General features: G+C 41.4%; 1 long non-coding RNA gene across 3 annotated transcripts in view; it reads left to right on the forward strand.

Moving 5' to 3' along the window:
* The window catches only part of LOC121666964, a 13,626-nt gene extending 5,851 nt beyond the window's left edge, over positions 1-7,775 (forward strand). For 2 of the 3 annotated variants that reach the window (XR_006016856.1, XR_006016858.1), the window contains exon 4: positions 2,272-7,775. This is a non-coding gene — a long non-coding RNA (uncharacterized LOC121666964). The remainder of the gene's footprint in view (positions 1-2,271) is intronic. The other variant, XR_006016857.1, reaches the window with a different exon arrangement.
* The last annotated feature ends 17,433 nt before the right edge of the window (positions 7,776-25,208 follow it).

Below are 25,208 nucleotides of genomic sequence, written 5' to 3' on the forward strand. Positions count from 1 at the left end.
TTCCTCCCTTTCCCTTTCCTCCCTTTCCCTTTCCTCCCTTTCCCTTTCCTCCCTTTCCCTTTCCTCCCTTTCCCTTTCCTCCCTTTCCCTTTCCTCCCTTTTATATTCAATAGGAATACTTTATATTTTATTGGTTTCCCTGGATTTAAGACTTCTACAGTATCTGAAGGGAAGGAGAGGAATCTCAGTTTTACTGCACGTTTCTCAGATGCCCCCCCCACTTGCAGACCCTGCTGGGTGTTGATTATGAATCTCTAGGAAATCATAAACTCAGTGCACATTTTGGGGAACAGGAGAACATTTCTGTATGTTTCTTTGGAAACTCATTTACCATTTGCGGTACAGGAGAGCCCAGGAGCTGTGCCTGGCTGTGTCCATGACACAAGGCATTTATATGGTAAAAAAATGAGCCTTTAGTCTTTTCTCCAGAGAATTACATTTCATGTTCAACAGCAGTAGTGGAACAAAACAAACAAAGCGGGGTTGAAAGAGGCAACTCCTCCAGGCATGTTTTGCATAGCATATTGTATATATGAGCAGATTAGAAGTGGTAACAGATTTGCTTCCAGCTTAATTGTTAATTTTTGGTATAGCCTTCTGTGAAGCAAGCTAATTTTTAAGGCTTGGTCATGAGCCATTTATTTAGTCAAGTTTCCTTCTGTTTTCCTTTCTTATTTGTGCATTTCTGGTTTTGGACTCTTTGAACACATAAACATGATGGGCTTTTTTCCTCCTGTTTCAATGGCTGAATTAAGCACAGCACATTTTCAGCAAACACTCCTTCTCCTCAAATCTCCTGGTTTAAATTTTCAATAGCATATTACTTCTGTTTGTATGCCAAACCTCTAAATATGTTGCCCCAAATAATCACCTCCAAATGGAGATGGTGACAAAAAAAAATTATCCCTTTGCCAAGGATTTTATAAGTCTTGAATCCTCCTTGGATGGAGACAGACAGAATATGGAGCCAGGGAAGAAAATATCTTCAAGTAATTTTTGGTAATAGGTTTTGTCATTTTCAATTTTTTTTTAATGATAATCCTTTGAATATATTGACAAAATGGAGCATCTTGTTTGTCAATTAATATAGAGTGCTTTACGAAAGATATTATGACATTTGCCTCACCCTGTCTACATCAATATGACAGTCTCATTAAGAGTTCAATGGGGTTTTTTTTTCTTCGTGTTTTTACCATGAGGACAAGTATGGAGTCACCATTCTTTCTGTGGTATGTATTTGCTTTCTCCCCATGCAGCGTTCGTCTAGCCTCTCATGACTTAGTTCAAAACACTACTTTGGATTTCTGTTTGTTGCAGAGAGTCATAAATATGGATTTATGTAACCTAGTGATTAGGATTAATGAATCCAGTGCTCATTACACTGGAAGTGAATTGTTAACTGCCATTTCTGAAAATATGTTTAAAATAAGGGTCTTAGTTAACAACTGACTTCAAGTCTCTCATTTTTGGGGTAGGCGAGAATGAATCAATAAGAGATGGATACTACTCAATGTGCGTTGCACATCCTACCAGCAAATATGAATATTCAGTATCACTATGGATTTTTAGACAAGGAGCAGAAAATTCACCTTTAATATGACCTTCTCTGCTGCAGAGGAGCTTTCACAGAAGAGTCAACCAGAAGAACTTCGATTTCTCTTCCTGTGAAGGGCTGTGTGAGACAAATGCCTCAAACAGCAGGAGATACCTGCATGTCTGCCAGTCCTCATGGAGATTGGCAATGCTGTGCATGGCAGAGGAGACTGAGCACTTTGCTTAGGAATTTTGGAAAAGAAATCACTGGGATGATCTGATATAGATAAACATGGTAGGAATTACCACTATTTAAAAATAGCAATATTAGTCAAATGTGTATATGCCTAGGCAAAAAGGTTTGGATGCTGTTAGATTTAGTCTTGAATTGTTTATATATCCTACCAAATGAACCTCACCTCCCATTTAATACAATAGAACTTCAGCAATAATTCTGGAAAATAGTTAACTGGCAGAGACAGGTGGATTTAAGTCCGTGTTTACTGTTCTGTAGTAGAGTTGAAAACACTTAACTTTATTCACACAAGAATAATGTGATTTGAGATAAACCTAAGACAAGATGCCAAGAAAATTGTGCAAGACATATTTTAGTGATGCAGTGCTAGGATCAAAATCTCTTTCCTTAATATTTTCTTGAACTGCAAGATTTTCATTTGACAGTTTAATGCTGTAATTTTGTAAGACTTACTAGATTGCTTTATTTTCCTCTTTTTATAGAAATCCCTGCTCTCTGATCCCATTCCTGAGGAATTCTAGGTCTATTACAGTGCTGCAATTCCATTGCTAACTGTGCTTTCAAATGCTCTGTCCCTGAGATGCTTCCAAACTTGGCAGTGAAAGGAGCCATTCCCAGATCCTTCTGCTGATAAAAAACTTGGTATGACAAAGACCTTCTTCTCTATCTGACCTGTTTGGGACCGGACCTGTGAATTGAAAAAGTGAATGAAAATATGTGAGCTCAAAGCAGCCTGAGTTCCTCCTCACCACTGCATAGGGAGGGGAAGTTTGTGAGTTCTAGGTTTACCAGGGGGACTAAAAGGGCTGCTACAGGCTTTCATTTACATAATTAACTGGATGTAATAAGCAGAAGTCTGGATTCACAATTCACTAACCTGAAACTTGTAAAAAGCTGATGGCCCTAAAGACAGGCTGGTGATTTCAAGCTATCTTTGAGAGGCAGAAGCTCCCCATGGGGCTTATTTCCTGGTCCACTGAGGTCTCCATGGATATTTCATTGCTGTTTCACCCCTGGCAGGAGCTAACACCCTGCTCTTCCTTGGGGAAGCGCTGAAAACCACAGCCCTAGGTTCTCCTAGCTGACTCAATCACAGCTCCATAAGCACTGACATAAACAGTTGTATTGCTCAAAGACTGAAATTGTTCCAGCCTGCTTTTTTCTCTACACTTTTTTCTCTACATTAAAAGCGTATTTAAATTAATGTTATTTGGCACAAACAGTAGTTGAACAAATTTCTTGCTCTCTCACAGCCTTCTTTGTGGTGCAGCTTAGCACTCTGTGCTGTCTGCTGTGGCTGCTTCCTCATCAGACTACTCTGTGGAAAAGAAAATGCTACAAAGTCATCCTAGTGGAAATAGCAGTTTTCTTGAGTCTTCATCTACAAGGAGAAGCTACGCTTTTCAAGCATTTGTGCATTGCTTTTCCACATGCAGCCTTCAACTGAAAGGGTTATAAAGGAGAAAATTAATTTTTCCTTCTACAGCATAAAGTTTGAGAAGGATACAACTATGCAACACTGAAATTACCTCAGGGAAAAATCTGTAATTTTTATATAAAACATTAAATAATAATTGAAGGCTGATGAACTTTCTTATCAGAATGAACTATTTAGCCTGACTTCTCTGTAGGAAGACTAGTAGAGTCAGTTCAAAATAACTCATGCCAAAATCTCTTGGAGTTAATGCCACCCCTCTTCTTCTCCAGTACTTAGCAGGTCCTGTGGACCATCTCTTAAGTGAAATTTTTTAAACTTGTATTTGAATGTACCTCATATTTCTTTCCATTTCAGAGGGAGAGTACAACCGTGTATATATACATATATATATAAATAAGTATATATATATGTGTGACACACACCCAAAAATGATGGCAGGTTCATTCCATACATTAGGCACAAATAAGACTGTGAAATGCTTCTCTGCAACCCAGTAAAATAGCAAGAAGGCAGAAAAGACTTGTGCTGATTCTGTGAATGTTACAATTTTGAACTGTTTTACTGAATGTGAGGTTACGTTTGAGGGTGTCTCTGATTTGAGTTGAATCTTTAGCTTACCTGTAAATGCAGTCATTTGTAATTTAAATCCTCATTATATCCAGCCCCAGATGGATTTCTTGGTTGATGCATGTGATAGGAGTCATGTTCTTTTATCCCTCTGTGTCTGTGGGCTATTCAAGCATGATTTGCTATTTGCTGTTTGGTGTCTCAGAACGTCCCTACCAAACCTTCAGCAAGCCTGGCTTGTTTCCAAAAAGCATCCTTTGTGAGAATTGAAAGAGAATGTTTGGAACACTATATAATAAAAGCAAACAAAATACAGCAGAAATAAATTTTGATCTCAGCAAGAGCTGAAAATGAAAATAAATAAAGACCAAGTGCTGCTTACTGAAATTTCTCTGCAGTGTGCACAGAGTAGAAAATAAAATAATTTTGTTGGTTCTATTATCATTCTTGAAAGCACAACACAAAGCAATGCTGATATGGTACAGGTCCATCTGCCAGCTGGGAAGAAGAAAAGAAAAAGCAATTAAGAACATTATAAATTTGGCTTGTTGCTCTGGGCTGGAAAGATCCAGTTAAGCATGCTGTGATTCTGAACAGAGAAGTACAGGAGACAAGCCAAGACAGAATTTCTCTTGATAGTATCACTTGACCTGTTTCCGTTGCCTTCCACAGCTCTCCCAGCCAAGGATATATCTGTAGCCAAATCACCTCTGGCTCTCAAAGCTAAAATCTGACAGCCCATGTATAAATCCACACTCCTGAGGATGTGTGGGCTAAATAGCAGCCTGGACAACTTACTCTTGCAGTCTGATCCTGTGAAAGAGGACCATTCCGCACACCTCACTGAAGACAGCCAGCCCGCCCAGATTTTCAGAGCATGGAACTAGGTGACCATTTCAATTTCTCCTACTCCTTCTACTATCATCTCCTTGACACAAATTTGCTTGATGTGTGAAACCAAAGAGTAAAATAACTCTTTTTCTTTATGGGTGGTGAGAAATCCGTACCTCTTCCAGGAAGAAGGCTCAGAATTAATCGTCTTGCAAATGGTCTTGCATGTTTGTCACATCAGTCAACCATCACTGGCTTTGTGTTTGGGGACAACACAGGCAAAAACTGCTTTCATTGCAGCTTTTGCACTTTTGTTTGGTAGTCTCAGTGTCCTTTCTTGGTGATTCTGCACAGAACTCCACTGGTATGCAAATAAAACAGCAATGGGAAATGAGTCTATGAGAAATGAATCTAGACCACATTACTCTTAAGTAAATGCATCAGGCAGCTGGTACAGGTCCAGCCAGACACAGCTCCCTTGAAACCAAACCTTATCTTTATGTGTCATTGTAATCTGGAGGAAATTAATACAAGAGAGCTCTAAAGTTATATCTGCTTTACAGCATCTGTCCTTGCAAACTGATGATGTAGAATAACCCCTTTCTCTGGGTGTCCTTCTGGTTCCACTGTTCCCAGAGCTACCATGACACGGTGCCCTGCTTGCACCTGTGAAGCACAGCCCATAAATCTGCTACTACTGCCTTAAAATCATTGCTTTGCCATGTGTAGGTCACCCCTGAGCCTGCACTAATTGTACTGAACTGCAGTTATTTTTGTAGCAGCATGACTTGTTCTTCCATCCCCTTCACATCTCGCACCTGCTCAACGTGCAGCCAGAGGACACAGACAGCCCCCCCTGAGCCAGGGAGAGGATCCGCCACATCTGCCAAGCTACCAGCAGGCACAATTATGCCATTGGTGGGTCACAGCTTTGGGCAGGAGCAAAGTAGTCACCTGTTTGTATTTAAATAGCTCTGGTGGCTGTAATAATGTCAGGCCACTGCAGGTTTGCTGGTGCTTCGCAGTTGGACTCTGGGATCTACCCTGGGCTGGCTTAGTAGTTTTTGTTTTCATGCTCATGTAAAACATGGAGGGGCCAACAGAAAGTTTATGGTGGCCAACCATGGTGGCCACAGCCCAGTAGCCTGGCAACCACCTCCACTGGCTATCAGCCACCCAAATCAGCCATAGCTTGGGGAATGTCATGTGCTGAGAACCGAGAATCAACCTGCCAGCACTCAGCTGAGCAGGTGCAGGCTGGGGACAGCCTTCGAGATGGATATTGCGCCAATCTGATGCGAAATTTGTGCCAGATTATCTCCATTCATTAAGTGAGAGAATAGAAAAAATGGCCATTTTAATAAGGGTGGAATTGAACTTGAATACAGAAAAAATCAAACTAGTTGTCTAAATAGAATAAATCTTTTATAGTGTTCCCAGTGGTTTATAAATCGTCCTCAGCTAGTTCATGTTTGTGTGGAAGCTTTTTGTGAAAAGCTGATCTTATCTTACTGCAAGCATTTCGCTCCTGTTCTGTGGGGAAAAAAAAATGTTTGGTTCCATTTGTAGAATGAGATTAGAAATACAACTTGTGGAAAAATGGTGGGATTCTTGACACAGAGCAGTAATAAAGAAACCTCAGAGAGAAATGGGAAAAGGTTATTAGCTCTCCAATAAAGGATCATTTGACTCTGGAAGTGTTGATTTGCTCTCTTCTTTTGTGTGACACTGGGGAAATCAGACTTGATTTTTAAATATGATATAAATTGGAAATAAATTTCAAAGGTAAACTGAGAGGTAGATATTTAAAGAGTACTGTTATACCTTTGAACTGGTAAGTTTAATTAAGACAGATGGACCCATGAGTGTTGTAAAAAAGCAAAGGCTGGGTAAGCTCTCATAGTTGTCTCTCAATTTTAGTTTATTTCTGGCATTAGAAATGGGTGAGCCTTCCTCATAAGAGGCTTATTCCTACTTTCTCCTTTACTGGGCTGCCTGTTTTCTGAGAGCTTGGGAAAATCTTTATCAACCATATAGGCACTTTGAATGATGCAAGCAGAATTTTGAAAGGATTTTGTTTCATTCTCTCTTCTTAAATTTTGCCTATTAATTAAACTTGCAATTTAAAACCTATTTAAATGCATCATTAAACATATTTAGTTTACTTCCAGGATAAATGCCACTATTTCTCATTTAGTAAATTAGTGAACTGGGGCATAAAGTAGGTAGCTGACACATGTGATGCACCTACCAAGCATGGAGTAACCTGTAGTGCTAGTTCCTGAGTGAGAAAGGACCTGACCTATGACTGATACTGTCTTCAGGGACTGAGAAACACATTAAAAATGGATCACTAGAGGAGGTGGGAATGATCTCAGGAGCTTAGGAGTTGGGTTTGGATCTGAAAGCAGCTGAAGAGAATGCAAATATTCTACTGGCCCAAGTGGGTTGCTTGAGGTCCTCACAATTTCATCCATTTCAGCAGAACAGAATTTAATAGTTTCTATTGGAGTTATCTGAATGGAAACAAAAGGCATCTCTTACAGCACAAAACCCTAAAATAGTAAGTTTTATAAATTAATGCTTCAGCCAGTTCAGCATCCAGTCTTGAATAATATTTCACTCATAAACAAACAAGACAGTGTTTCTGAAGTATTATTTGCGTGGAAAAAAGATAGACTATTTAGAACAATATAAGAAAATTGTGCTAACTCATGCAAAGATGCATTTTATCCTGAGATTGTGAAAATACTTCTCCTTATTTTATTAATTGCCAGTAGATGTAGATTTAAGATGGAGTGCTGATTTGTCTCATAGAATTTTGCAGAATGAAGAAGCACAAAAAGAATCAGTTTTGTTATCTTCCATTTTAATGTTGCATTAGTTATTTGAGAGTTTATTGTTTGAACAATTGCTTCAGCTACCTTGTAGTAAATTATATTCCAAGAATGCTTCTATTTTGCCCAAATTTGTTAATTTTTAGAATTCATTGCATTCAAAATGGTCTCTCATTTGAGCAAGACATCAGCAATTTTATAGCAAATGAAAATCAGTTCTTGAACATGAGACATGAAAAATCTAAGAATGTATTAATTGTATTTGTATGTAACCAAGTCAACTGCCTTCAAATAAATGTGAATATTGTGGGCAGCTTTTTGTTGTTCCAGTTTTTCATCTCAACTTATTATTTCGAACACCAGCTTCTTACCTCCTTAATTCCTTTCCAAAATCCAGTAACTGAAATAAAATTATTTTCTAAAATGGTAGCAGAAATCAACATCCAGAGTGATGAGAGGATGCTCATTGACACAGGTAATGCCATTTTCATATTGCCATGATGTTGGTCCAGATGCTCACGTGTCACTTGTAGGCATTGAGGAGGTGGATTGGGAACCTCGAGCAGTCCAGGAGCAACAGTTTTGAGCAGGGTCTGGAGTGACTATAGATCCATGAGGTTTGTAACTGCAGCTCTACTATTCAGTGTATATTCCTACCATGCGCAAAATCCCATCCCCAGTCGTAAGTTGAAAATGATCCTTTGTACACATAGATTGTGTGGGCTTCATTAAGTATTCCTGAGGACTTAAAGGAACACAAAATCCAGTGTCCTGTTTTCTAGACATTCAATGTTCCTGAAGGAAGAAGAAATGTAATTTGAAACTCTGCTGTGCTATTTATAGACAACCTAATATCACAGGTTGGGTGTAAACAAAATTTTATTAAGTTCTGACTGATGAGTTCCATGGCTGGTAAATCGCTCTTGGTCAGATCTGGGTGTATTAAAGTGCTTGGTTGATTTAGGATGTGAATGTAAATGGCAAAACTCATTTTATGAGCTTCATTATTTCTGGAATGAGGCTTCTCATACAGCTTATTAATATACCTGATTTTTATTATCTTTTCCTCCATAAAAGCCACTTTCTTAATAGGTATTTTGACACTGAGGTTTAATGGCATTTAAAAAGATGACACAGCCAGGCACAGAAATTGCAAGTCATATATATTAAATTGTTCAGTCATGAAAAGATCATTCCATCCTAAAAATGGAATCTCTGCTGTTGTTTTTCTATTTAGGTTTCAGTTTTTGCTCTGGTAGTTTGAATGTTATACCCAGGGTAAAATAATTTCTTTTTGCTTTTAGGAAATAATTTTTTTTTTCCTTGTCCACAAACTAGAAGAGAGAGACAGCAGCTAGAGGATCCCAAGAACATTTATGGTTTTTGAGCACTTTTGAAATCTGTATCAATTAATTTGATAAAACAAAGTCCTCCAGCATGAATGCCCCTAATAGTACATTACTCTATGGATAGCTGTTCCTTTATTTGTATAAGCCACTTTGCCTTTGAAAATTCACTGGATCACCATACTAGGATAAAGTTTGACTAGGTGACCTTCCAATTCTGAAGGAAAACCAGCTCAAACTTCTTATTGCCAAGATTCTACAGGCTTCTACTGTTCTTTGCCTTGTCAGCTTGAGTCAGTAATTCAGACAAGACTTCTGCAGATTTATGACAGAATATTTTATCTTTAAATTTCTTTTCAATATACTTTTCATTTGCAAAAAGTTCTCTACATTTTAAAAGTATGCATATATTTAAGCTGACATTAATTTTCATAACGAACATGAAAATGTAATATACATAGCCAGCTGAAGCTCATTACTGTGCTATTTAAAAAACCTTCATAACCATATTTGTGCTAAAATAAATATTCTCTTTTTCTTAACAACCTGCGTTACTTACAGACAGTGGCATGCTCTTGCTGTGGGCAGAGGAAGCACCAATTATTCTGATGGCCTGAAGCTTTTCACCCTGTAGATGTGGTTGCAAAAGGATTGGGGATGTAGCCCTCCAGAGAACGTAGATTTTTCTGCCGTGTACAGAGCAGTATAAACTTCATGCATGTGTTCTCTGCTTGGAAGTGTCTGTCTGGTTTAGCACATGTTTTCTAGCTCTGAAATGCAGCACTTCTGCAACATGTTCTCAGCATAATTCTGGATGAGTGCCTGTGTGAATGGAGGCGCTTGCACTGAAGGAGTAATCTGATCTTCAGAATAGATTAATATGAATGGGAGCACTTTGGAAGCAGGGATCGGACAGGTGAGGGATTTTGATTCCACTGCAGGAATTATTTGTAGTCATTACTTATTTTCCAGGATGTTGCACCACTTGATGTAAAAGCCTATCTTTCTGCTAGAGGATGGGCTTGTGAGAGGATTTAGTCTTGTACAGTAAGTAGCATGACTTGCTTTTCTCCCTGGTGGTTTTATGGTGGTCTCTAGGTTCTTACTACCTGGATATATGAATATGGACTGGCAAATTAGCTTGTTTCATTGTAGATGTAGTTAACAGATGTAGTTAAAGCAGTGAAGATCATCTTATTTCTGTTTAGAGTGTGGATATTCTTTAGAAGTCCTAGCAAACTGCTATGAAAAGGGAAGCCAAATTACAGAATCAGCTGCTTTGGGATAGACTTCAGGTATCCCTCTGTCCAACCTCTTGCTCCAAGCAGGGTCATCTGTGAGATCAGGCCAGGCTGCTCAGAGCTTTACCCAGCTGGGTCTTGAACTCTCCAAGGCTGAAGAAGCTCTCCAAGCAGTCTGGTCTCCTAACTGTCCTCAGTTGTGGTGATGCAATACCTTTATTATATTTTTATATATGTTTTCTGTACCCCAATGGTTCATCCCTACCTTCCCCACTCCTATTCCCAGTTGGTTTGTCCCAGACCCAAGCCGCTCCCCCGGTGCTCCCTACATGGTTGTTCTCCTCCCCTTGTTCTAGCTCTTTCCCTATCAATCACCCAAACCCCTCCTGTTGTTCCCGAAGGTCCAGTGTCCATCATCTGAAACCTCCCAAATTACCCTTATATGGTCCCCATCAATCCCCCGAGACCCTCCCCCTTTGGAAATCCCCTAAACTTCGATGCCCCATTGGGGCATGTGATCCCTTTCCCTCCTCCCCTTGAGGCTATTGGCCCAAGGAAATGTCTATCCTCATCCGTATCCCTCCCTGAGAGATTTCTATTGGTCCCCAGTTAAGCCATCCCCATTGTAACACCTCCCTTTATAAGAGGTTCCCTGGAGCTGCTCGAGGCTTGTCCCCTGGGAGTTGCTTCCAATAAACTTGGATTATCCCGTGTGGCAAGCCTCCTTGCTACTTTTTAGCCTCTCCCTTATCCGGACTGCTGACAGCCACTGTGCCTGGAGCTTCAGCTCCCCTGGGCAGAGCTGAACTCCTGAGGAGCAGCTTTAAAGCCAAGAGCCTCCAGCTGCTCCCCACTCCTGTCGCACACCGCAGGAGCTGGCCTGGGCAGTGGTCAGTGGCGGTCATTGCGACACTCAGTGAAATGTCTTTTCCTATCTCCAGCTGGAATCTATTCTTTCAATTTAAACTCCTGTCTCTCATTCTCCTACCATGCATTATCACGAGGAGCCCTGCTCAGCTGCTCGATATCCCTCCAGCTAGGCAGGGCCAGGCTGCTGTGAGACCTTCCTGAAGCTGTCCTTTACCCAGGCTGAGGAAGCCTTTACCCTCTCTTCAGCTCTGCTCACAGGACAAGTCTTCCAGCCCTGACCAACTTGGTGGCCTACACTAGACTTCCCCAAGTTTGTCAATGACTTAAAATATCAGGCCAGGGCTACTGCAGAAATAATGGCAGGAACAAGATCTTAAACTTGAATTTGTCACTTGAATGTTTTTATACCAATTCTTTCTCTGCTGTTCATTGAGCAAGAACCTCTCAGCACTTCTAAGAAATCAAAATCTATTATCACTCCCTCAGATGCATTGCTTATAGTAGCTATCTTCTTGGAATTTCATTAAAGACATTATACTTATTTTTCCTACAGTGTCTTCTTTTCATCTTTGCCAAACTCCATGGATGGCAGACGTTTTTCAGGATTAATGAATAGTGACAACATCATTAGTCACTATCTCAAGGTCCAATAATCCTTTAAAGGAGTGATGTGAAAGTCAATAGTTAAACGAGAAAAGGCTTTTAAATTGCTTCCTGTCTCTAAGAAGTCAATAAAGGCCCTCAGTGGGAGGGTGAGCATCTCTGTGTCTCAGTGTAACAGCAGCCAAGGCTTCTCAGGACAGGACACAAGCACGAATGAGAAACAGGAGTGTTTCAAGCTACTTCCAGGCTGACCTGCAAAAGAAGTCTCTTTCCAACTCAGGGTGGCAAGCTGCACGGAAAGGACAGTGCCTTCTGTGTCTTTATAACTAATTAACATCTGAAAAGTTATCTCTTTGCTCTACTTTACCATCACCATTGAAGGAAGAATTCCAGATAATACCAAACTGGGAGGAGCAGTCACTGCACTGGAGTACAGGGCAGCTGGTCATAAAGACCTTGAACAGCTTTGTCTCCTTCAAAAATGGGATTGAAGAAATGGGCAATGGATGTGGGAGTTGAAGAGCTGGGCTGGTATTAGCAAAATACTCGTGCCTCATTCAATGTCGTTTGCATCCCCATGCCTTTGGTTGTGGAGCTGTAGATGCTACACCAAGTAGGACTAAAACATCAGAGAAAAGTAAACTACCATGAAAGCACAAAGAAATGTTTCTGCTTGTTTGGAGGCAAGGCAGGTTCCTCACGTGTCCCTTTCTCCAGGCCTTTTCCTTGACAGTTTGAAGCAAAGGAGCTCCATTATTCCATGCAGCTGAAGGTGGCCCTGTATCACACCCAGGGCTTTCTCCTTTGAGGAAAAGCTGCGTTTTAGTTTCTGACTGTGTCTAAAGTGAAGAAATTTCATTCTTGACAGTCTTTCTCATTTTTTCAGAGATGAATAAATTATCAGGTCAGCTTGTTGGGACATTTTCCCTCCCATCTTCTCCCCTAGGCAATTTGATTTAATGTTTAGCTTTGTTGGAATTGCCCAACAGTAACAACACATTGGGAAAGCTGGCACATCCCTGAAGTCCAGCCTGAAAGGTAATTTGTGTCAGTGCTTTAGGAACAAGAGCTGAATGGGGGACTAATCCCCTGTATAGAGCAGAGCTCTCTTGGTGCCAGTCAGCAGGCTGGATCTGGCTAGGATAAGTCCGCTGCGCACATGATTTTGCTTAGGGAGGGGGGATAAAAGGATTTGATAAGAGTTTGTGCAGCCATCTACCACCTCCTTTGCCTGTGCAAGTCCAGGAACCAGCAGCAGACACTAGCACATCCATGTCCATCTCAGGGCAGGGAGTGGAGAGCTTGGATCCCCCTTCCATCACCAGGACAGTGAGAAATCAAAGCACTTTGAATGCTCATTTGTGAAAATCCAGACATGTCGTCTCTTTGTATCCACTTTTCTTCAAGGGAAAGCAATAATGCTTATGTCCACCTCTTCCTTAGCATTACGTCCATGCACTTCAGAGCACTTGGCATTGATAGATACTTTTATAATCAATTAAATAAATGTACAGAGGTTCCTCTACATTTATTTCACAAATCTTTAAAAGCATTTAACCCTTTTCTCATTTGCTTAACTTTAAGATCAGAAACCATGTCAGTTGTTATCTCACAGATGTTTTAAAGAAGAGGCATTTATCATAGTGATTTATAATGTCATCCCTGACCTTAGATTACTTGGTAGCAATTAAACCATGTGTTTAAGTTCCTGAAGTATTAGGAAATATGTTAGAATGGAAGAATGCTTTTTCACCATGTCCTGTACAAAAATACTCTTTTAATTCATAAGGCACAACCTTATTGCAATTTCCTTGGTTTTCTTGCAGGTACCCATCATAAGTAACCACAGAAGAACAGTGTATCAGTGAGAATAATACAATGGTTTTATTTCATTGCAATTATTCATGTTTTCAGTTTTGTTGAGACTTTTCTGTAGGACTCACTAACAAGAATTACCAGCTGGAAATTAAAGGGACGGAACATAGAGCCATAAATTTTCATGAACATGTAATATCTTTCTGTGCTGGATTTTTTCCAGTTAAATGACTCCAGTCTGTGCAGGTTGTGGAATAACAGAATGGCCATTTCATTCTGAGGCAAATGGGTAAATAGGGATATGGGAATAGATTGAAGCTCATTAAGGAGTTGACTTCATAGCTTCATAGTTGCCAGCCTCTGGATTGTCAATGGGCGACACTGTGCCAATACATATTTTCAGCACCATACAGAAAGTAACTAGTAATAGAAAAAATATTTTGGACATAAATTCAAAGGAGAAACATGTAAATACGTGTTAGTTTATAGATATACTCAATGGTAACTGTAATTATTAAATTATTCTTCTGTTACAAATATAGCAAACTTTTCTGAAAGTACTTAAAAATATTTTTCCTCAATCCTGCAAGACTTACTGTATTCATTCATATATATGTGTATCTGCAAACATACACACACACACATGCACCATCACTGCTCCCACTCAATTTTTGTTAGCAAATGACTGGCAGTGCTAAAAGTACTAAAAGGACTTTCATCATATTGAATTTAAGTCACTCAAAGGAAATTGGAAAATGGAGCTTTGTAAGAAGACAGAATTTAAATAAAAACGTAAAAGGTCTCTCACCCCTTCCCTTCTTCTGTAGTGTCTCTGTACTGCTTTTCATTCTTCTGCTCTCTATTGCCCTTCTAAATCCTGTGCTATTCCCACCTCTCTCTTTGCTTTCATGCTAACTAGCAGTATGTCCTTTCATGTTCCCATCAAGCCTGGACAAGTGGCAAATGCTCTGTCTCTCATGCACACTGACTTTTCTCATTGTTCTCAGCTGAAAAAGTGCAACTGTGCTTGCTTTTCAAGACGTTTGTTTCAGATGGGATTTTTCAGGGTGATGAATCAGACTCATTTTGTTCTCCAGTAACTGCACTGCAGCTTTGATGTTTCTGTTCTTCCCAGTAACACATCAATGACGATATCTTTTCTGCAATATAACACCATACCAGGCAGTCTGATGGAGGGATAAGTTCATGACATGACTACAACCAAGTGTTAATGCTAATTTGACAGAGGTAAAATCTGTCTCTGTCACTCCATCTGTAATAAACAGGAGATGATGTCACAGAGTTTCTATGCAAGGCCACAGCGAGGACTAAAGAACATGATGCTAAACTTATGTGTGGCACTAAACATCACAGAGCTACAGCACTACTTGAGCTTCATCTGATTCATCTTATGATAAAAAATGAGCATTCAGTAATTGAGTAAATGTTTGCAAATATTTTGCCACTGAATTTAAATTACAGATTTATTGCAATAATAAACATGAGAGTACTTCTTGATAGTTTGTTAATTGAGTTGTGTGGGTGGTTAGCCTTTTATTTTTATTCAGATGATTCTGTATGTGAAATCACATGATTTAGTTATTTTGTCTGTAGTCAGAATACTGACCGTGATCATCAGCTATCCCAAGTGATTTTCCCTCCTTTTGAAATCATAGGACAATAACATCAGAGTCATTACGCAGAGTTTTGTTTGTTCAAATTGAATATGCATGAGAAGCTGTCTAGAGGAAGCCAGGCAAGGCAACACTTCTGTTAAAATGCTGAGAAATTTGTGAAGTTAGAAGTAATCTTTGAGTATTGTAACAGACCAAAATTTGCTACTGAGTTAGTTTAGGAAAATGCCACTCTACATTCCACCACCAATATTAAAACCTGGAAGGTAAATCTCCTTGCAGACTAAGAAAAAAAGTTTATGATTGGCTTGATCTAGTCTCATCAGCTGGAACACATTAACCACACTGTTCCCAGCCATTGTTGAAAGACCCTTGAATTTACATTTCCAGAATAGGAGATGACAGCACAGTTTATAATGCTGTCTCCATTTACATGAGGGATCAGGAACCTGGACATGAAGGCATTTCAGGGTGGGAGAACAAGACGAGGAGCTGCGCAGAGCAGTGGTTGATCTGTAAAGGTCGTGGGCTGCAGGAGCCAAGGCTGCAGGAGCTGCTGGAGTGTCTCTTGCATTTTGAAGAGCAGCCACCATTCTGCTCCCTTGGCTGTTTCTGATCCAGTGACAGAACACACGGCCCACTGCTGATTTTTATCTCATTTTCTACTGACACAACTGGCACAAGTTCTCTTTTGATCTGAGATCACAAGCAGATGTTGGGTAATGCAGCTTGATGATTTGAGGACAGGATTTGGTAATGCTAGGTTTACAGTTGAACTTGATGTTAAAGGTCTTTTCCAGACTGAATGATTCTATGATTTACAGGTAGGGGCCCAGCAGCCAGATCCAGGCACCCTCTGATCTAACAGGGAAGCCTGAAAGTTTATCCCATCATGCTTGTGTCACAGACTGTGGAACCATCCTTAATACCATGTGATTAAGGTACCTTTATTTATATCTGATAGATGTTTTTCTAACCAAGCAGCAAGGGAGAAACTCATTCTGTGATTCTTTTGTGACAGAAGACTATTCAGCTGCATGGGGGTTTTTTTGTAAAACAAGACCATTCTCTTTGCTTTTCCTCAGTAAAATGCTCTGTACCTCACCATGTGATTACAAACTCAGGAAGCAGACAGCAGACAGCAGAAGTGAAGGTTCAGGTCATCATTAAGACACTGCACACTCTCAGATCCCTCTGGAGTCAGTGGAGATCTACCCAAAGCTGATGATGGAGCCCAGCAGGCAGCTGAAAGTTCCAGGAACCATGTTCAAGCAGACACAAAGGCTGGGATTCATTTGCCCAAACACAGACATCTATTATCAGTTCAGGTGCTGTGAAGCACCTCTCTTGGCCTCCTGAAGGCACTTCAGAAAGGTTTATGTGTTCCCTAGAGTGTATTTGCCATCCCTTGCAGGTGTCTCAGACAGCTCACCCTGTCTGGACCTGGTCCTGGACAACGTGCTTCACCTGGCTGTTCTTGAGCAGGGGGATTGAACTGGGGGATTTCCAAAGGTTTCTTCCAACGTAAATGATACTTCGGTCTCAGCTGGAAACAAATTCCAGTGCACAGGGCACCTGAAAGTTCTGCTCTGCCTAAATCCACTGACAGTTTGATTCACTTCAGGATGTTTAGGAGTTTAGTACCCCATGAGATGCTCTTCATCTCTCTGGGATCAGCAGATACAGAACAGCACTTATGGGAAATATGCATCGTTCATGCCAGGCCAGGAGGGACACCCTCACCATCGCAGGTACACTGGGTACTAACATTTGAGTGACTGACTTCTCAGTAGTCACATCTTTTGAAATGTTATGTACCCAAGAGTCCAGGTGGCAAAATCCACCCATCCAGAATTAGTTCCCTCCACGGTAAAATAATTCCTTGCTATGATATTGTGCATCTACTTAGAGTGTGCTACACTTAGCACTTTATGCTTTTGTCTGTTACATTAACAACTCCTCAGCTACCTGGAACTTCCTAGCTATGCTGGTATTTGATCAAGCCATCTCTAAACCTTTACTTGGGCAGACTAAAAAAAAAACCAAAACCAATTTTTCATTATTTAAGGCAGATCTTTCAGACTGCAGCCTTTCATTCCTGCAGCCTTTACCGTGACAGGTTTTTGAGTCATTAAATACTAAAGTGTTGGAAGATCCCCTGACTGCCAGAGGACGTGGCTTACTGTGATGGTGTGTGTCTTTTGTCACCTGATCAGAGGAGGCAGATAAGCGAGCAATTGAATGCTGATGATCTTTCACTGGAGTAAGCATTGTTTCCCATTAATTTGTAGCAATGGTCCAGTCTGAACAGGAGTGAAAGCAGTGGAACCAAATTAATGATGAAAAAGCTGTTTTCACTTCAGTCTCTGTTTATAAATGAAGCAATACCTAGAGACATGCATCCCAAATGTCCATCACCCTCCCTCACTGACTGTTCAGCAGGAATAAATCTCATTTTCTTGTACGAAACATTTTCTCACACAGCAATAGCGCAGCACAGGGAAATGCCCCATACATTCCCTGAGACGAGAAGATGCAGCACTAGGTTGTAGATAAGGGTCCTTGGGTAAAACCTCACTGTAAGGCACATTTCCAGTCCTACAGCCCACTGCCAAGATCCTTGCCTTCCCCCTGCAGCTGGAAGTGGTTTGTTCTCATCAGAGGACCATTGTACAGAAGATCCTTTGTGGTTTTTTGCATCCTGTGTCTTGGATTGATGTAGCAGTGAATTAGGTTGAAATCTGGGATTGTAGATTACTTTGTTGCACTCCACTTCTAATTGCAGGCTGCCCAAGAATCAGCAGTGTTGGACTGCACCGTAATGTTTTTGCCTTGCTGCTCAAAATTAAATTTTTCAGTCTACAAAATGTACTAGTTTGGATGAGAAAGCTCAGCCCAGAAGACAGTGTACCAGCAAATTATCTCCCTCTCCCCCATGTCTATGTCATCACTATTATCTCATTTACCCTAGAACAGTAAGAAATGTAGCGGAATCCAGTTGTCTCATTTTATTTCCCTTGGTGGATGTGACAGAACATCTTGTGACCTATCAAGCGGCTCAAAGCAATGTGGGGATTTCAGCAAACAGGCTATTTACTTACAAGAGGTTGCAGCTTCTTTAGTCACATTGAACAGCGCTTTTTATTTTTTCCCTCTAAAAATCCCGAAGCTAAAGAGCCACAAGCTTTTCAGGGTGGCACAGGTTATCCTATGACAGCTTAGCCAGAAAAGCCAAATGTCACTGTCACATGCACTGACACGTGCTAGTCTCAGTCATGGACCTGAATGTTGTCACGCTGGGGCTATCTACAACCCTGTGATTAAAAATGTATTCCCCTCCAAAAAAAACTTCGGCATCCCTAAGGTTTAGCTGAGGGAAAAATGTTGAGTCTCCTAGGCTTCCCTACTTACCTCTTATGATATCTCTTGTACTTTGAGCCTCAGGGAATTCTGGGCAATAGTGTTTTCTGTATGGGGAGTGGGAAAAGACAGATCTCTTTTGGTGGAATATCAGACACAACCATCCTTTGCCACCCACCTACTCACTGCCAACCAATTCTTAGAGGGCAGTCAGATGAGTGGGGGGAAGTAGAGAGGATTGGATGCCTCTCCTGACCACTCTCAGGGGGCTGAGCCAAGCTCTGCTCTGAGCCAAGCCTTCATGCACCCTCCCCTGTCAGCCCCCAGATGCTCACTGAAGATCTTTATAGCTTCTTTACATCTTTTCCAACTCAGAAACATTCTGCAGTCACTCTGTGCAGACGAGTTGAATCAGATATGGGAGAGCTCACTTTAATGCATCTTCGAGTTGCTCAGGTCTCATGTGAACAGCTGTGACAGTAAGAGCCCCAACATGAGGAGGGCAATAACAGCTCCAGTGTGCAAGGATGAAGTCCAGCTGGCAGCTGAGGTTCACTCCTTCAGCCAAGGCAGTACAAATGTGCCCTATGTGAGTCACAGCAGGGATGATGTTGTACGGCAGCAATTAGTTTCTTTCTAAGGCAAACGGGTCCAAACGGTAAAGGCTTCTGCGAATGGAATTTACTGTTCCAATGCAAATAAGGAACTGGCAAACAATAACCACCACTCCAGCCTGAAAGCCCAGCCAGCAATTGGTTGACATTTGGGCTGCAGAGAGTTTGCAGATTCCCCACGAGTTGGAGAGGAGCTGTGTTTTGCAGCAACAATTGATTTATTACTGTGACAACGAGTAGAAATAGACCTGCTGGCAGACAAGAGTGTGATTTGTTCCTATGTAAACAAGCAAGGGGTCTTCAGCTGGCCAGTGGCCATTCCCAAGCAAAAGCCCAGGGGAGGATGCAGGTTTTATCTCCTCTCTGTATGAGTTTTGCCTGCTAAACAGTGATGGAATTAGGGTGGTTTTTGGTTTTTTTATTGTACAAAAACAGACTTCTAAATAGTAATGTTTCTACAAAGTGAGTAAGTAAGGAGGATGTAAGGTCAGACTGTCTCCTAGATATTTCACTTCTCAAGCAGTAGGATGACACTTTATCTGTTATTCATGAGCAGAAAATCTTTCCCATTTGTATTGCAGCAGCCCCTGTAAGGACCAATCAAGGTCCCATTGTGCTGATGCCTGATTGGTGGCCGTGAGCAGAAATTGCTGGTGCCTGCTTGGATGCAGTTCAGAAACATCCATTTTTTTGCCATGTAAGGTTTAACATGAGCACATTCTGATCAGCAAAGCACGTAAGTGCACGTTTAAAGCAATCTCTTTCCAGCCAAATGCTCCAGTGTTTCAATCCTCTCAAAGAGAGGGGAATTTAAACATGTGCAAAAATACTCAGCTAGGGCTGAGCATTCAGACAGGGCTGCTGTGTATGGACCTGGCATCTTCTGAGTGTTCCATGTATTAGAGACAGTCTTCTTCTGATGCAGGGGTTGGGGGTGAGGGGACAACATGTCCAAATGAAGTTTTGCAGCAGTTTATTTTCTCTCCTGGGCATGTTCTAAGCCTGCCCCACTGAACTGACACCCTTCAGAGAGCTGCACTAGTGGGACCACACGAGTCATTTGACAAATGCATCAGGGGTGTGAGCATCAAGAGAGATGAATCATTTCCATCTTATGAAACAAAGCATTGAAGGGTAGCAGACTGAAATTAAGGTATGAAAAACGAAGGTGAATGAAAACAAAACACGCCAGTGAGAAGAGCTGTCCAATTATGGAGTAACCTTGACAGAACAAGGGAAGAAACCAAAATGGCATGTAGCATTTCATAGTGATTAATCTGGTATAGACTAAATAAGAAGGGTTAATTCTTTACTGGCTGACAATGAACAAGCTGAGACTTCAGGGATATGAGTAGTTAAAATCAGTGTAAGACAATGCATGCATATTTTATGTGAATATGGAGAAGAATATTTGTGGTGTATCATTTTTGCTGTAAAAGTAATAATAAGAAAAAATCAACAGAGACCAATAGCTAGTTACAACTACTTCATATTCTGGATATTGTGTAAAATAGACATTATTTACTATGCTAGTAAGCCTGGAAAACATTGACTTTGTAAAGCTGGTAACAATAATGCAGCGGAAACATTGTCTGGGATCAGTGGAGTGCATCTTACTGACAAAAAATTCCCTGTAATGCTCTTATAGTAATTGAAGCTGCAGTTTGTCTCTTGCACAGTAAAACAGACTGAGCCTGGCAGAAGGTTTACGAAAACTTCCCTTTGCAGTACCAAGCAATTTGCTGCCTTTGTCCAGTGACTGCTTACCTGGGTCTCCATGGCTTTGTGAGCCCTAACACAGAACCTGTGAGCTCTAGCACAGACTCTAATGAATATGGATAATTTCCATTTTTAAGGCATTTCACTGTTGTGGAGTGTACAGGTTACTTCTTTATAGAATAGGGAATCACAGCATGTCATACTGAAAACCCAAAGCATGCCAGCGTGCCTCATTATCAATGAAATCCGTAAATAAGAAAATAAGGGGATTTTTGTTGACATATACAGCATAGCATTCAGTCTTTCTTTCCATTTTGATATTTTATTTTTAAAGAAACTTCTCTACTTAGACTCCTCTAAAGATTTCCCTTCCTTTCTGCTTCTATTATATATCTTTCACTGACCAGGATGATTTAGCAGTACTTGACTGTCAGCATGTTTTAAAGATATTGAAGGTTACCTTTACATGGGAAGACAAAAAGCAACTTTAAGACCCTGGCAGCTTTCTCACCTACATATGAAAGCAACAAGAAAAGAATCAATTAAATGGCTCAGCTTCTTCTGGAGCTCTCAGACCTTTCCGTCATTTCCATTTTCCTCTCAGCAATTTACACAAGCCTGCCTTGTACATTAGCCTGGCTCACTTGGCTTCATCATTCCCTATAAAATTCCTAAGGCAGGCAAAGCTCCCACTGAATTCAAGCCTAATACGGTTCACTGCAGGACGAGAAACCAATTTTGGTTTTAGTGAGATATCTACAGCTGAAGCAAATGTATTTAAGACACATTGTCCTGAGTTGACTTTCACAGTGGTGTTATGTTCCTGCAATGCTCAGTGAAGTTTGGTTTACACCAGGCAGTGCAGAACTTATTACCCACATCATTAAGGACTCTCCATCTCAAAGGAAAAGTGTTTTGTGAAAGTTGGTGTGGAAGGAAATGTTGATATTCCCAAATGGACAGTCTAGGTAAAACAGTTGAATGGAGAGTGGGCCAGTTCCTCAGAAACCTGGGTGGGTAGCAAGTGCATTCTCCTGTGCATGTGTCCAGTAATTGTTCTACCTGTGTGAGTAAGGAATTGAGAGATTTTTTGGTGAACATAGGACCGAAGGCTGTGTTGACAGGGAGGAGGTAGGAAGTACTTCTGACTAGAATAATTCACAGGGGACACTGTTCTATTTGTTTGAGCATATCTGGCAATGCAAATGTGGCTGGAAGAGGTTTTGGGGTTTTTTCACAGAATCACAAAATATTCCGAGTTGGAAGGGACCCACAAGGATCATCAAGTCCAGCTGTTAAGTGAAAAGCCCATATGGGGATCAAACCCACAACCTTGGCATTATTAGCACCCTGCTCTAACCAGCTGAGCTAATCTCAGTGGGTTTGTGTCTTTTAGTATAGTTAATTGTTAATTTCTATTCCTTAACCCCTACTTTAATGCTCTGTTTCAACAAATACCTGTTCGTGACTCTTTTATCCAGTCTCAGGTGAGCATTTTGGGTAGTTGCTTGAAAAATCCATATATAGAGAACACTTGAGACTGAAACAGTCCTGGTTTCTCCTCTTCAGCATTTTTATCAGGTACATTCAAATAGTACATTAGGCAAAAAGAAATCTGCCTAAAGGGTTACTGAAGCAGCATCACTGTCAGCTTCACCTGCAAAAAGGGATGAGTGCCCTTAACACAGCGAGGGACAGATGGGCCGTGACGCCTGGTCCTCAGCTCTCCTCTGCCTTCACGTGTTCACATTCTGCTCGACCCATACACAGACCAGAGAGAACATGTCAATTAACCTTGTGTGGCAGTGCCACACCTGCAGGGTTGAGCAGCTCTCCTACATGCACGTCAGCAGAAAATAGTGGTGTTCTACTATCTCCCATCATTTTGTTGGGGTTTTTTAAAAGCCCCTTCAAATCATATATACGTGTCAGTCCAGCAATAAAACCCTAGCTGCTGATGGCTGTTTCTACCTGAACCTAAGCCTGTCTCCAAAGTGAAGGTGGCTGTGACATGCCAGCCAGAGCGTGGCGTGGGCTGACATGTTAAATACCTATCACTTCCCTAAGACGAATGCTGTGTGTCACTAAATATTCCAGCTGTCTCCCACACTTCTAGAAGCAATTTCCACTCTATTGAGTTCTACTGTTTATGCTGTCCAGGAAGCTAGAAACAGGCTTCATTTTACCTACAGTTCAGCAATAGCCACCAATCTACCATTGGGTGTGTTATTAAATTAAAGCTATTGAATCAGATTCTGCTGGCAGCTATTTGATGTTAAACCTGGATTAATCCTGAATTTACAGCTGTGATTGATTTTAGTTAGGAACTAAAAGTTTTTTGCTTCAAGTTATAACTCTGAGTATTACAGGCTGTTTTAAATATTCAAAGTTTTCTAGAAGCAGCCAGGGCTGGCTGCAAGGGCAGTTGTCCCACAGGATAACTTCTCCAGAGGACAGTTTGATCTGCTCACTGTGCTCTGAAATTGCTTGCATGGTGAACTGAGGAACTTCTGTATGAGAAGGTATATCAGCTAAAATTATAGTATCTCTCTCTATTCTCCATAACTCTGGTCAATAGGCTTTCCATAGAAGAGTACCACATTTTCTTCCCAGACTCCCAATTTCTAATGCAAATAGTGACCCCTTTCCTTCATACACCTATGAGTCCAAAGAAGAGTCCTTGTGCAGCAAGGGTAAGGAGAGACCCAAGTGGTTTGTTCAGCTTTTCTGCACTTGGATGTATTCTGGCTATCCTAGTCCTGGTTCCCAGGTGAAGGGTGTTAAATAGCAGGGACAGGGTTCCCCTGAGGGACAGTTGTGCTACAGTTTCCCATATGTGTCTGGAGATGGTCTCACTGGGAATGCCTTGCTTTCATTGATTTAATTGCATAGGCTCAGCCAAAGTGTGCACAAAGTGCTTGGGAAGAGCTGGATGTGGGGAAGGCACTGCTGGGTTGAGTTGTGCAGCCTGTGCCCACCTCACCCACAGCACAGAAATGAAACCTGCAACAGGCATGGTGCAGTTTCCCCTTTGGAAAGACTTGAGAGCTTGTCCTAACTTTGGACTTGAGAAAGTCCTATGTCAAAGAGTGGGGACACTAGAGCCTGTGGATTGTGTTGCTTACTGTCTGAGAAGGGGCTGCTCTAACCCTCCCCTTCCACCCCCACGACTTCCAGATTTTTAAATCTTCCTCTTTTTTTAGACTAACTTGTAATAAAGGAAAATCAGCTCTGCTGGGTTGTGTAGAATATTAAAACAATAGAAAACAAACAACCCCTAAATCACTCCAGTCTTTAAGGAGCAGAGCCTTCCATCCAGCCCTGATTTCAAAGCCAGTGGTTTATGGTAGTTTCCTGATCTGCAGGAGGTGTCTCCCCAGGGACCCAGGAAGCCTCTTGCTTTGCACCATCAGGATTATATGTGTTCAAGACCCCCTGCTCCTCTACAGCCCCACCCACCATGTGCTGCCAGCCTGCCCTGTCCTTCCACCACTGCCCATGTCTCCCCCTGCTCCTACAGGGTTTCCACACCATGAGAAAGGCAAATAGGCAGGAATCCATCCTGCCGACCCACAGCCTTTTAAGAACATATAACTTACAGCAACAAATGCAACAAATAAGGTCTCTAGTGCAGCAAGACACTCTGAGACCAGTCTGGGCTAGAGCAGCACCAAGGTTGTCTCAAAACTCTTTCCACACTGACAGAGCAAAGGCAGAGCCCAGTGCTCAAAGGCATAACTTATTGGAGAAATTAGCCCATAAACTTACTTCTGATAAAAGAGGCTTATTTTTTATTTAATGTCAGGTTAAATAAATCACAAAGCACGGCAGTGAGGATTTAGCACTTGCAGTACTAAACCATATTACTTAGCATTAACACAGTGCTTTCCTCATTCAGGAAAATGCTTTTGCTAACTTAATTCACTCTCAGCTACCCTCTGCATGTCACGAGCAAAGTCAGGAGCATTTAAGATTCCTGCTGATAGATAAGGCTGGACTCAGACAGGTTTGTTAGTTTCCTTCTTCTCCCACCCTCAGCATCTCAGCCAAGTCAGTTTTTGATGGTTTGCAGCCCATACTTGTGATCTGAATGTCTTAAGCAGTGCAAGGGACAGGATCCTGTCCCTCAGATGAGAGCCGGCTATGGTCCTGGCCAGGCATCCAGGGAGAAGAGCTGAGGCTCTTGGCAAGCAAGGAGCAGGTCTCAGCAGATGAGGCAGAGCAAGAGAGCAGTTCTAAAGGGTAAGAGCGGGGATGTGGAGCGGAGGATGGGGGAGAAGGGATGCTTGGGCTGAGGAGGCACTTGGATTGGCTGTATGTCTTAGGCGGGAGAGAATTTGGGACAAATACTGGTGGAAGGATTCGGGTACAGAAACATTTAGAGATTGTTTGAATTATCTTACTTGATGGAAGTATGTAAGGCAGGACATGGTAACAGGTTGGGGAAAAAGACATTAGGTCTGGCATAGGGCTGGGGTGCTGGAATACAAAGTAGGTGTTTCTGGAGTTGAGCAATTTGACGTGTGAGGGGTAATGCTGGGAAA

Source organism: Corvus kubaryi, unplaced genomic scaffold (assembly GCF_017639235.1).
Source record: "Corvus kubaryi isolate FWS band 111438036 unplaced genomic scaffold, C.kubaryi_AGA036_p1.0 37354, whole genome shotgun sequence".
NCBI lineage: Eukaryota > Metazoa > Chordata > Aves > Passeriformes > Corvidae > Corvus > Corvus kubaryi.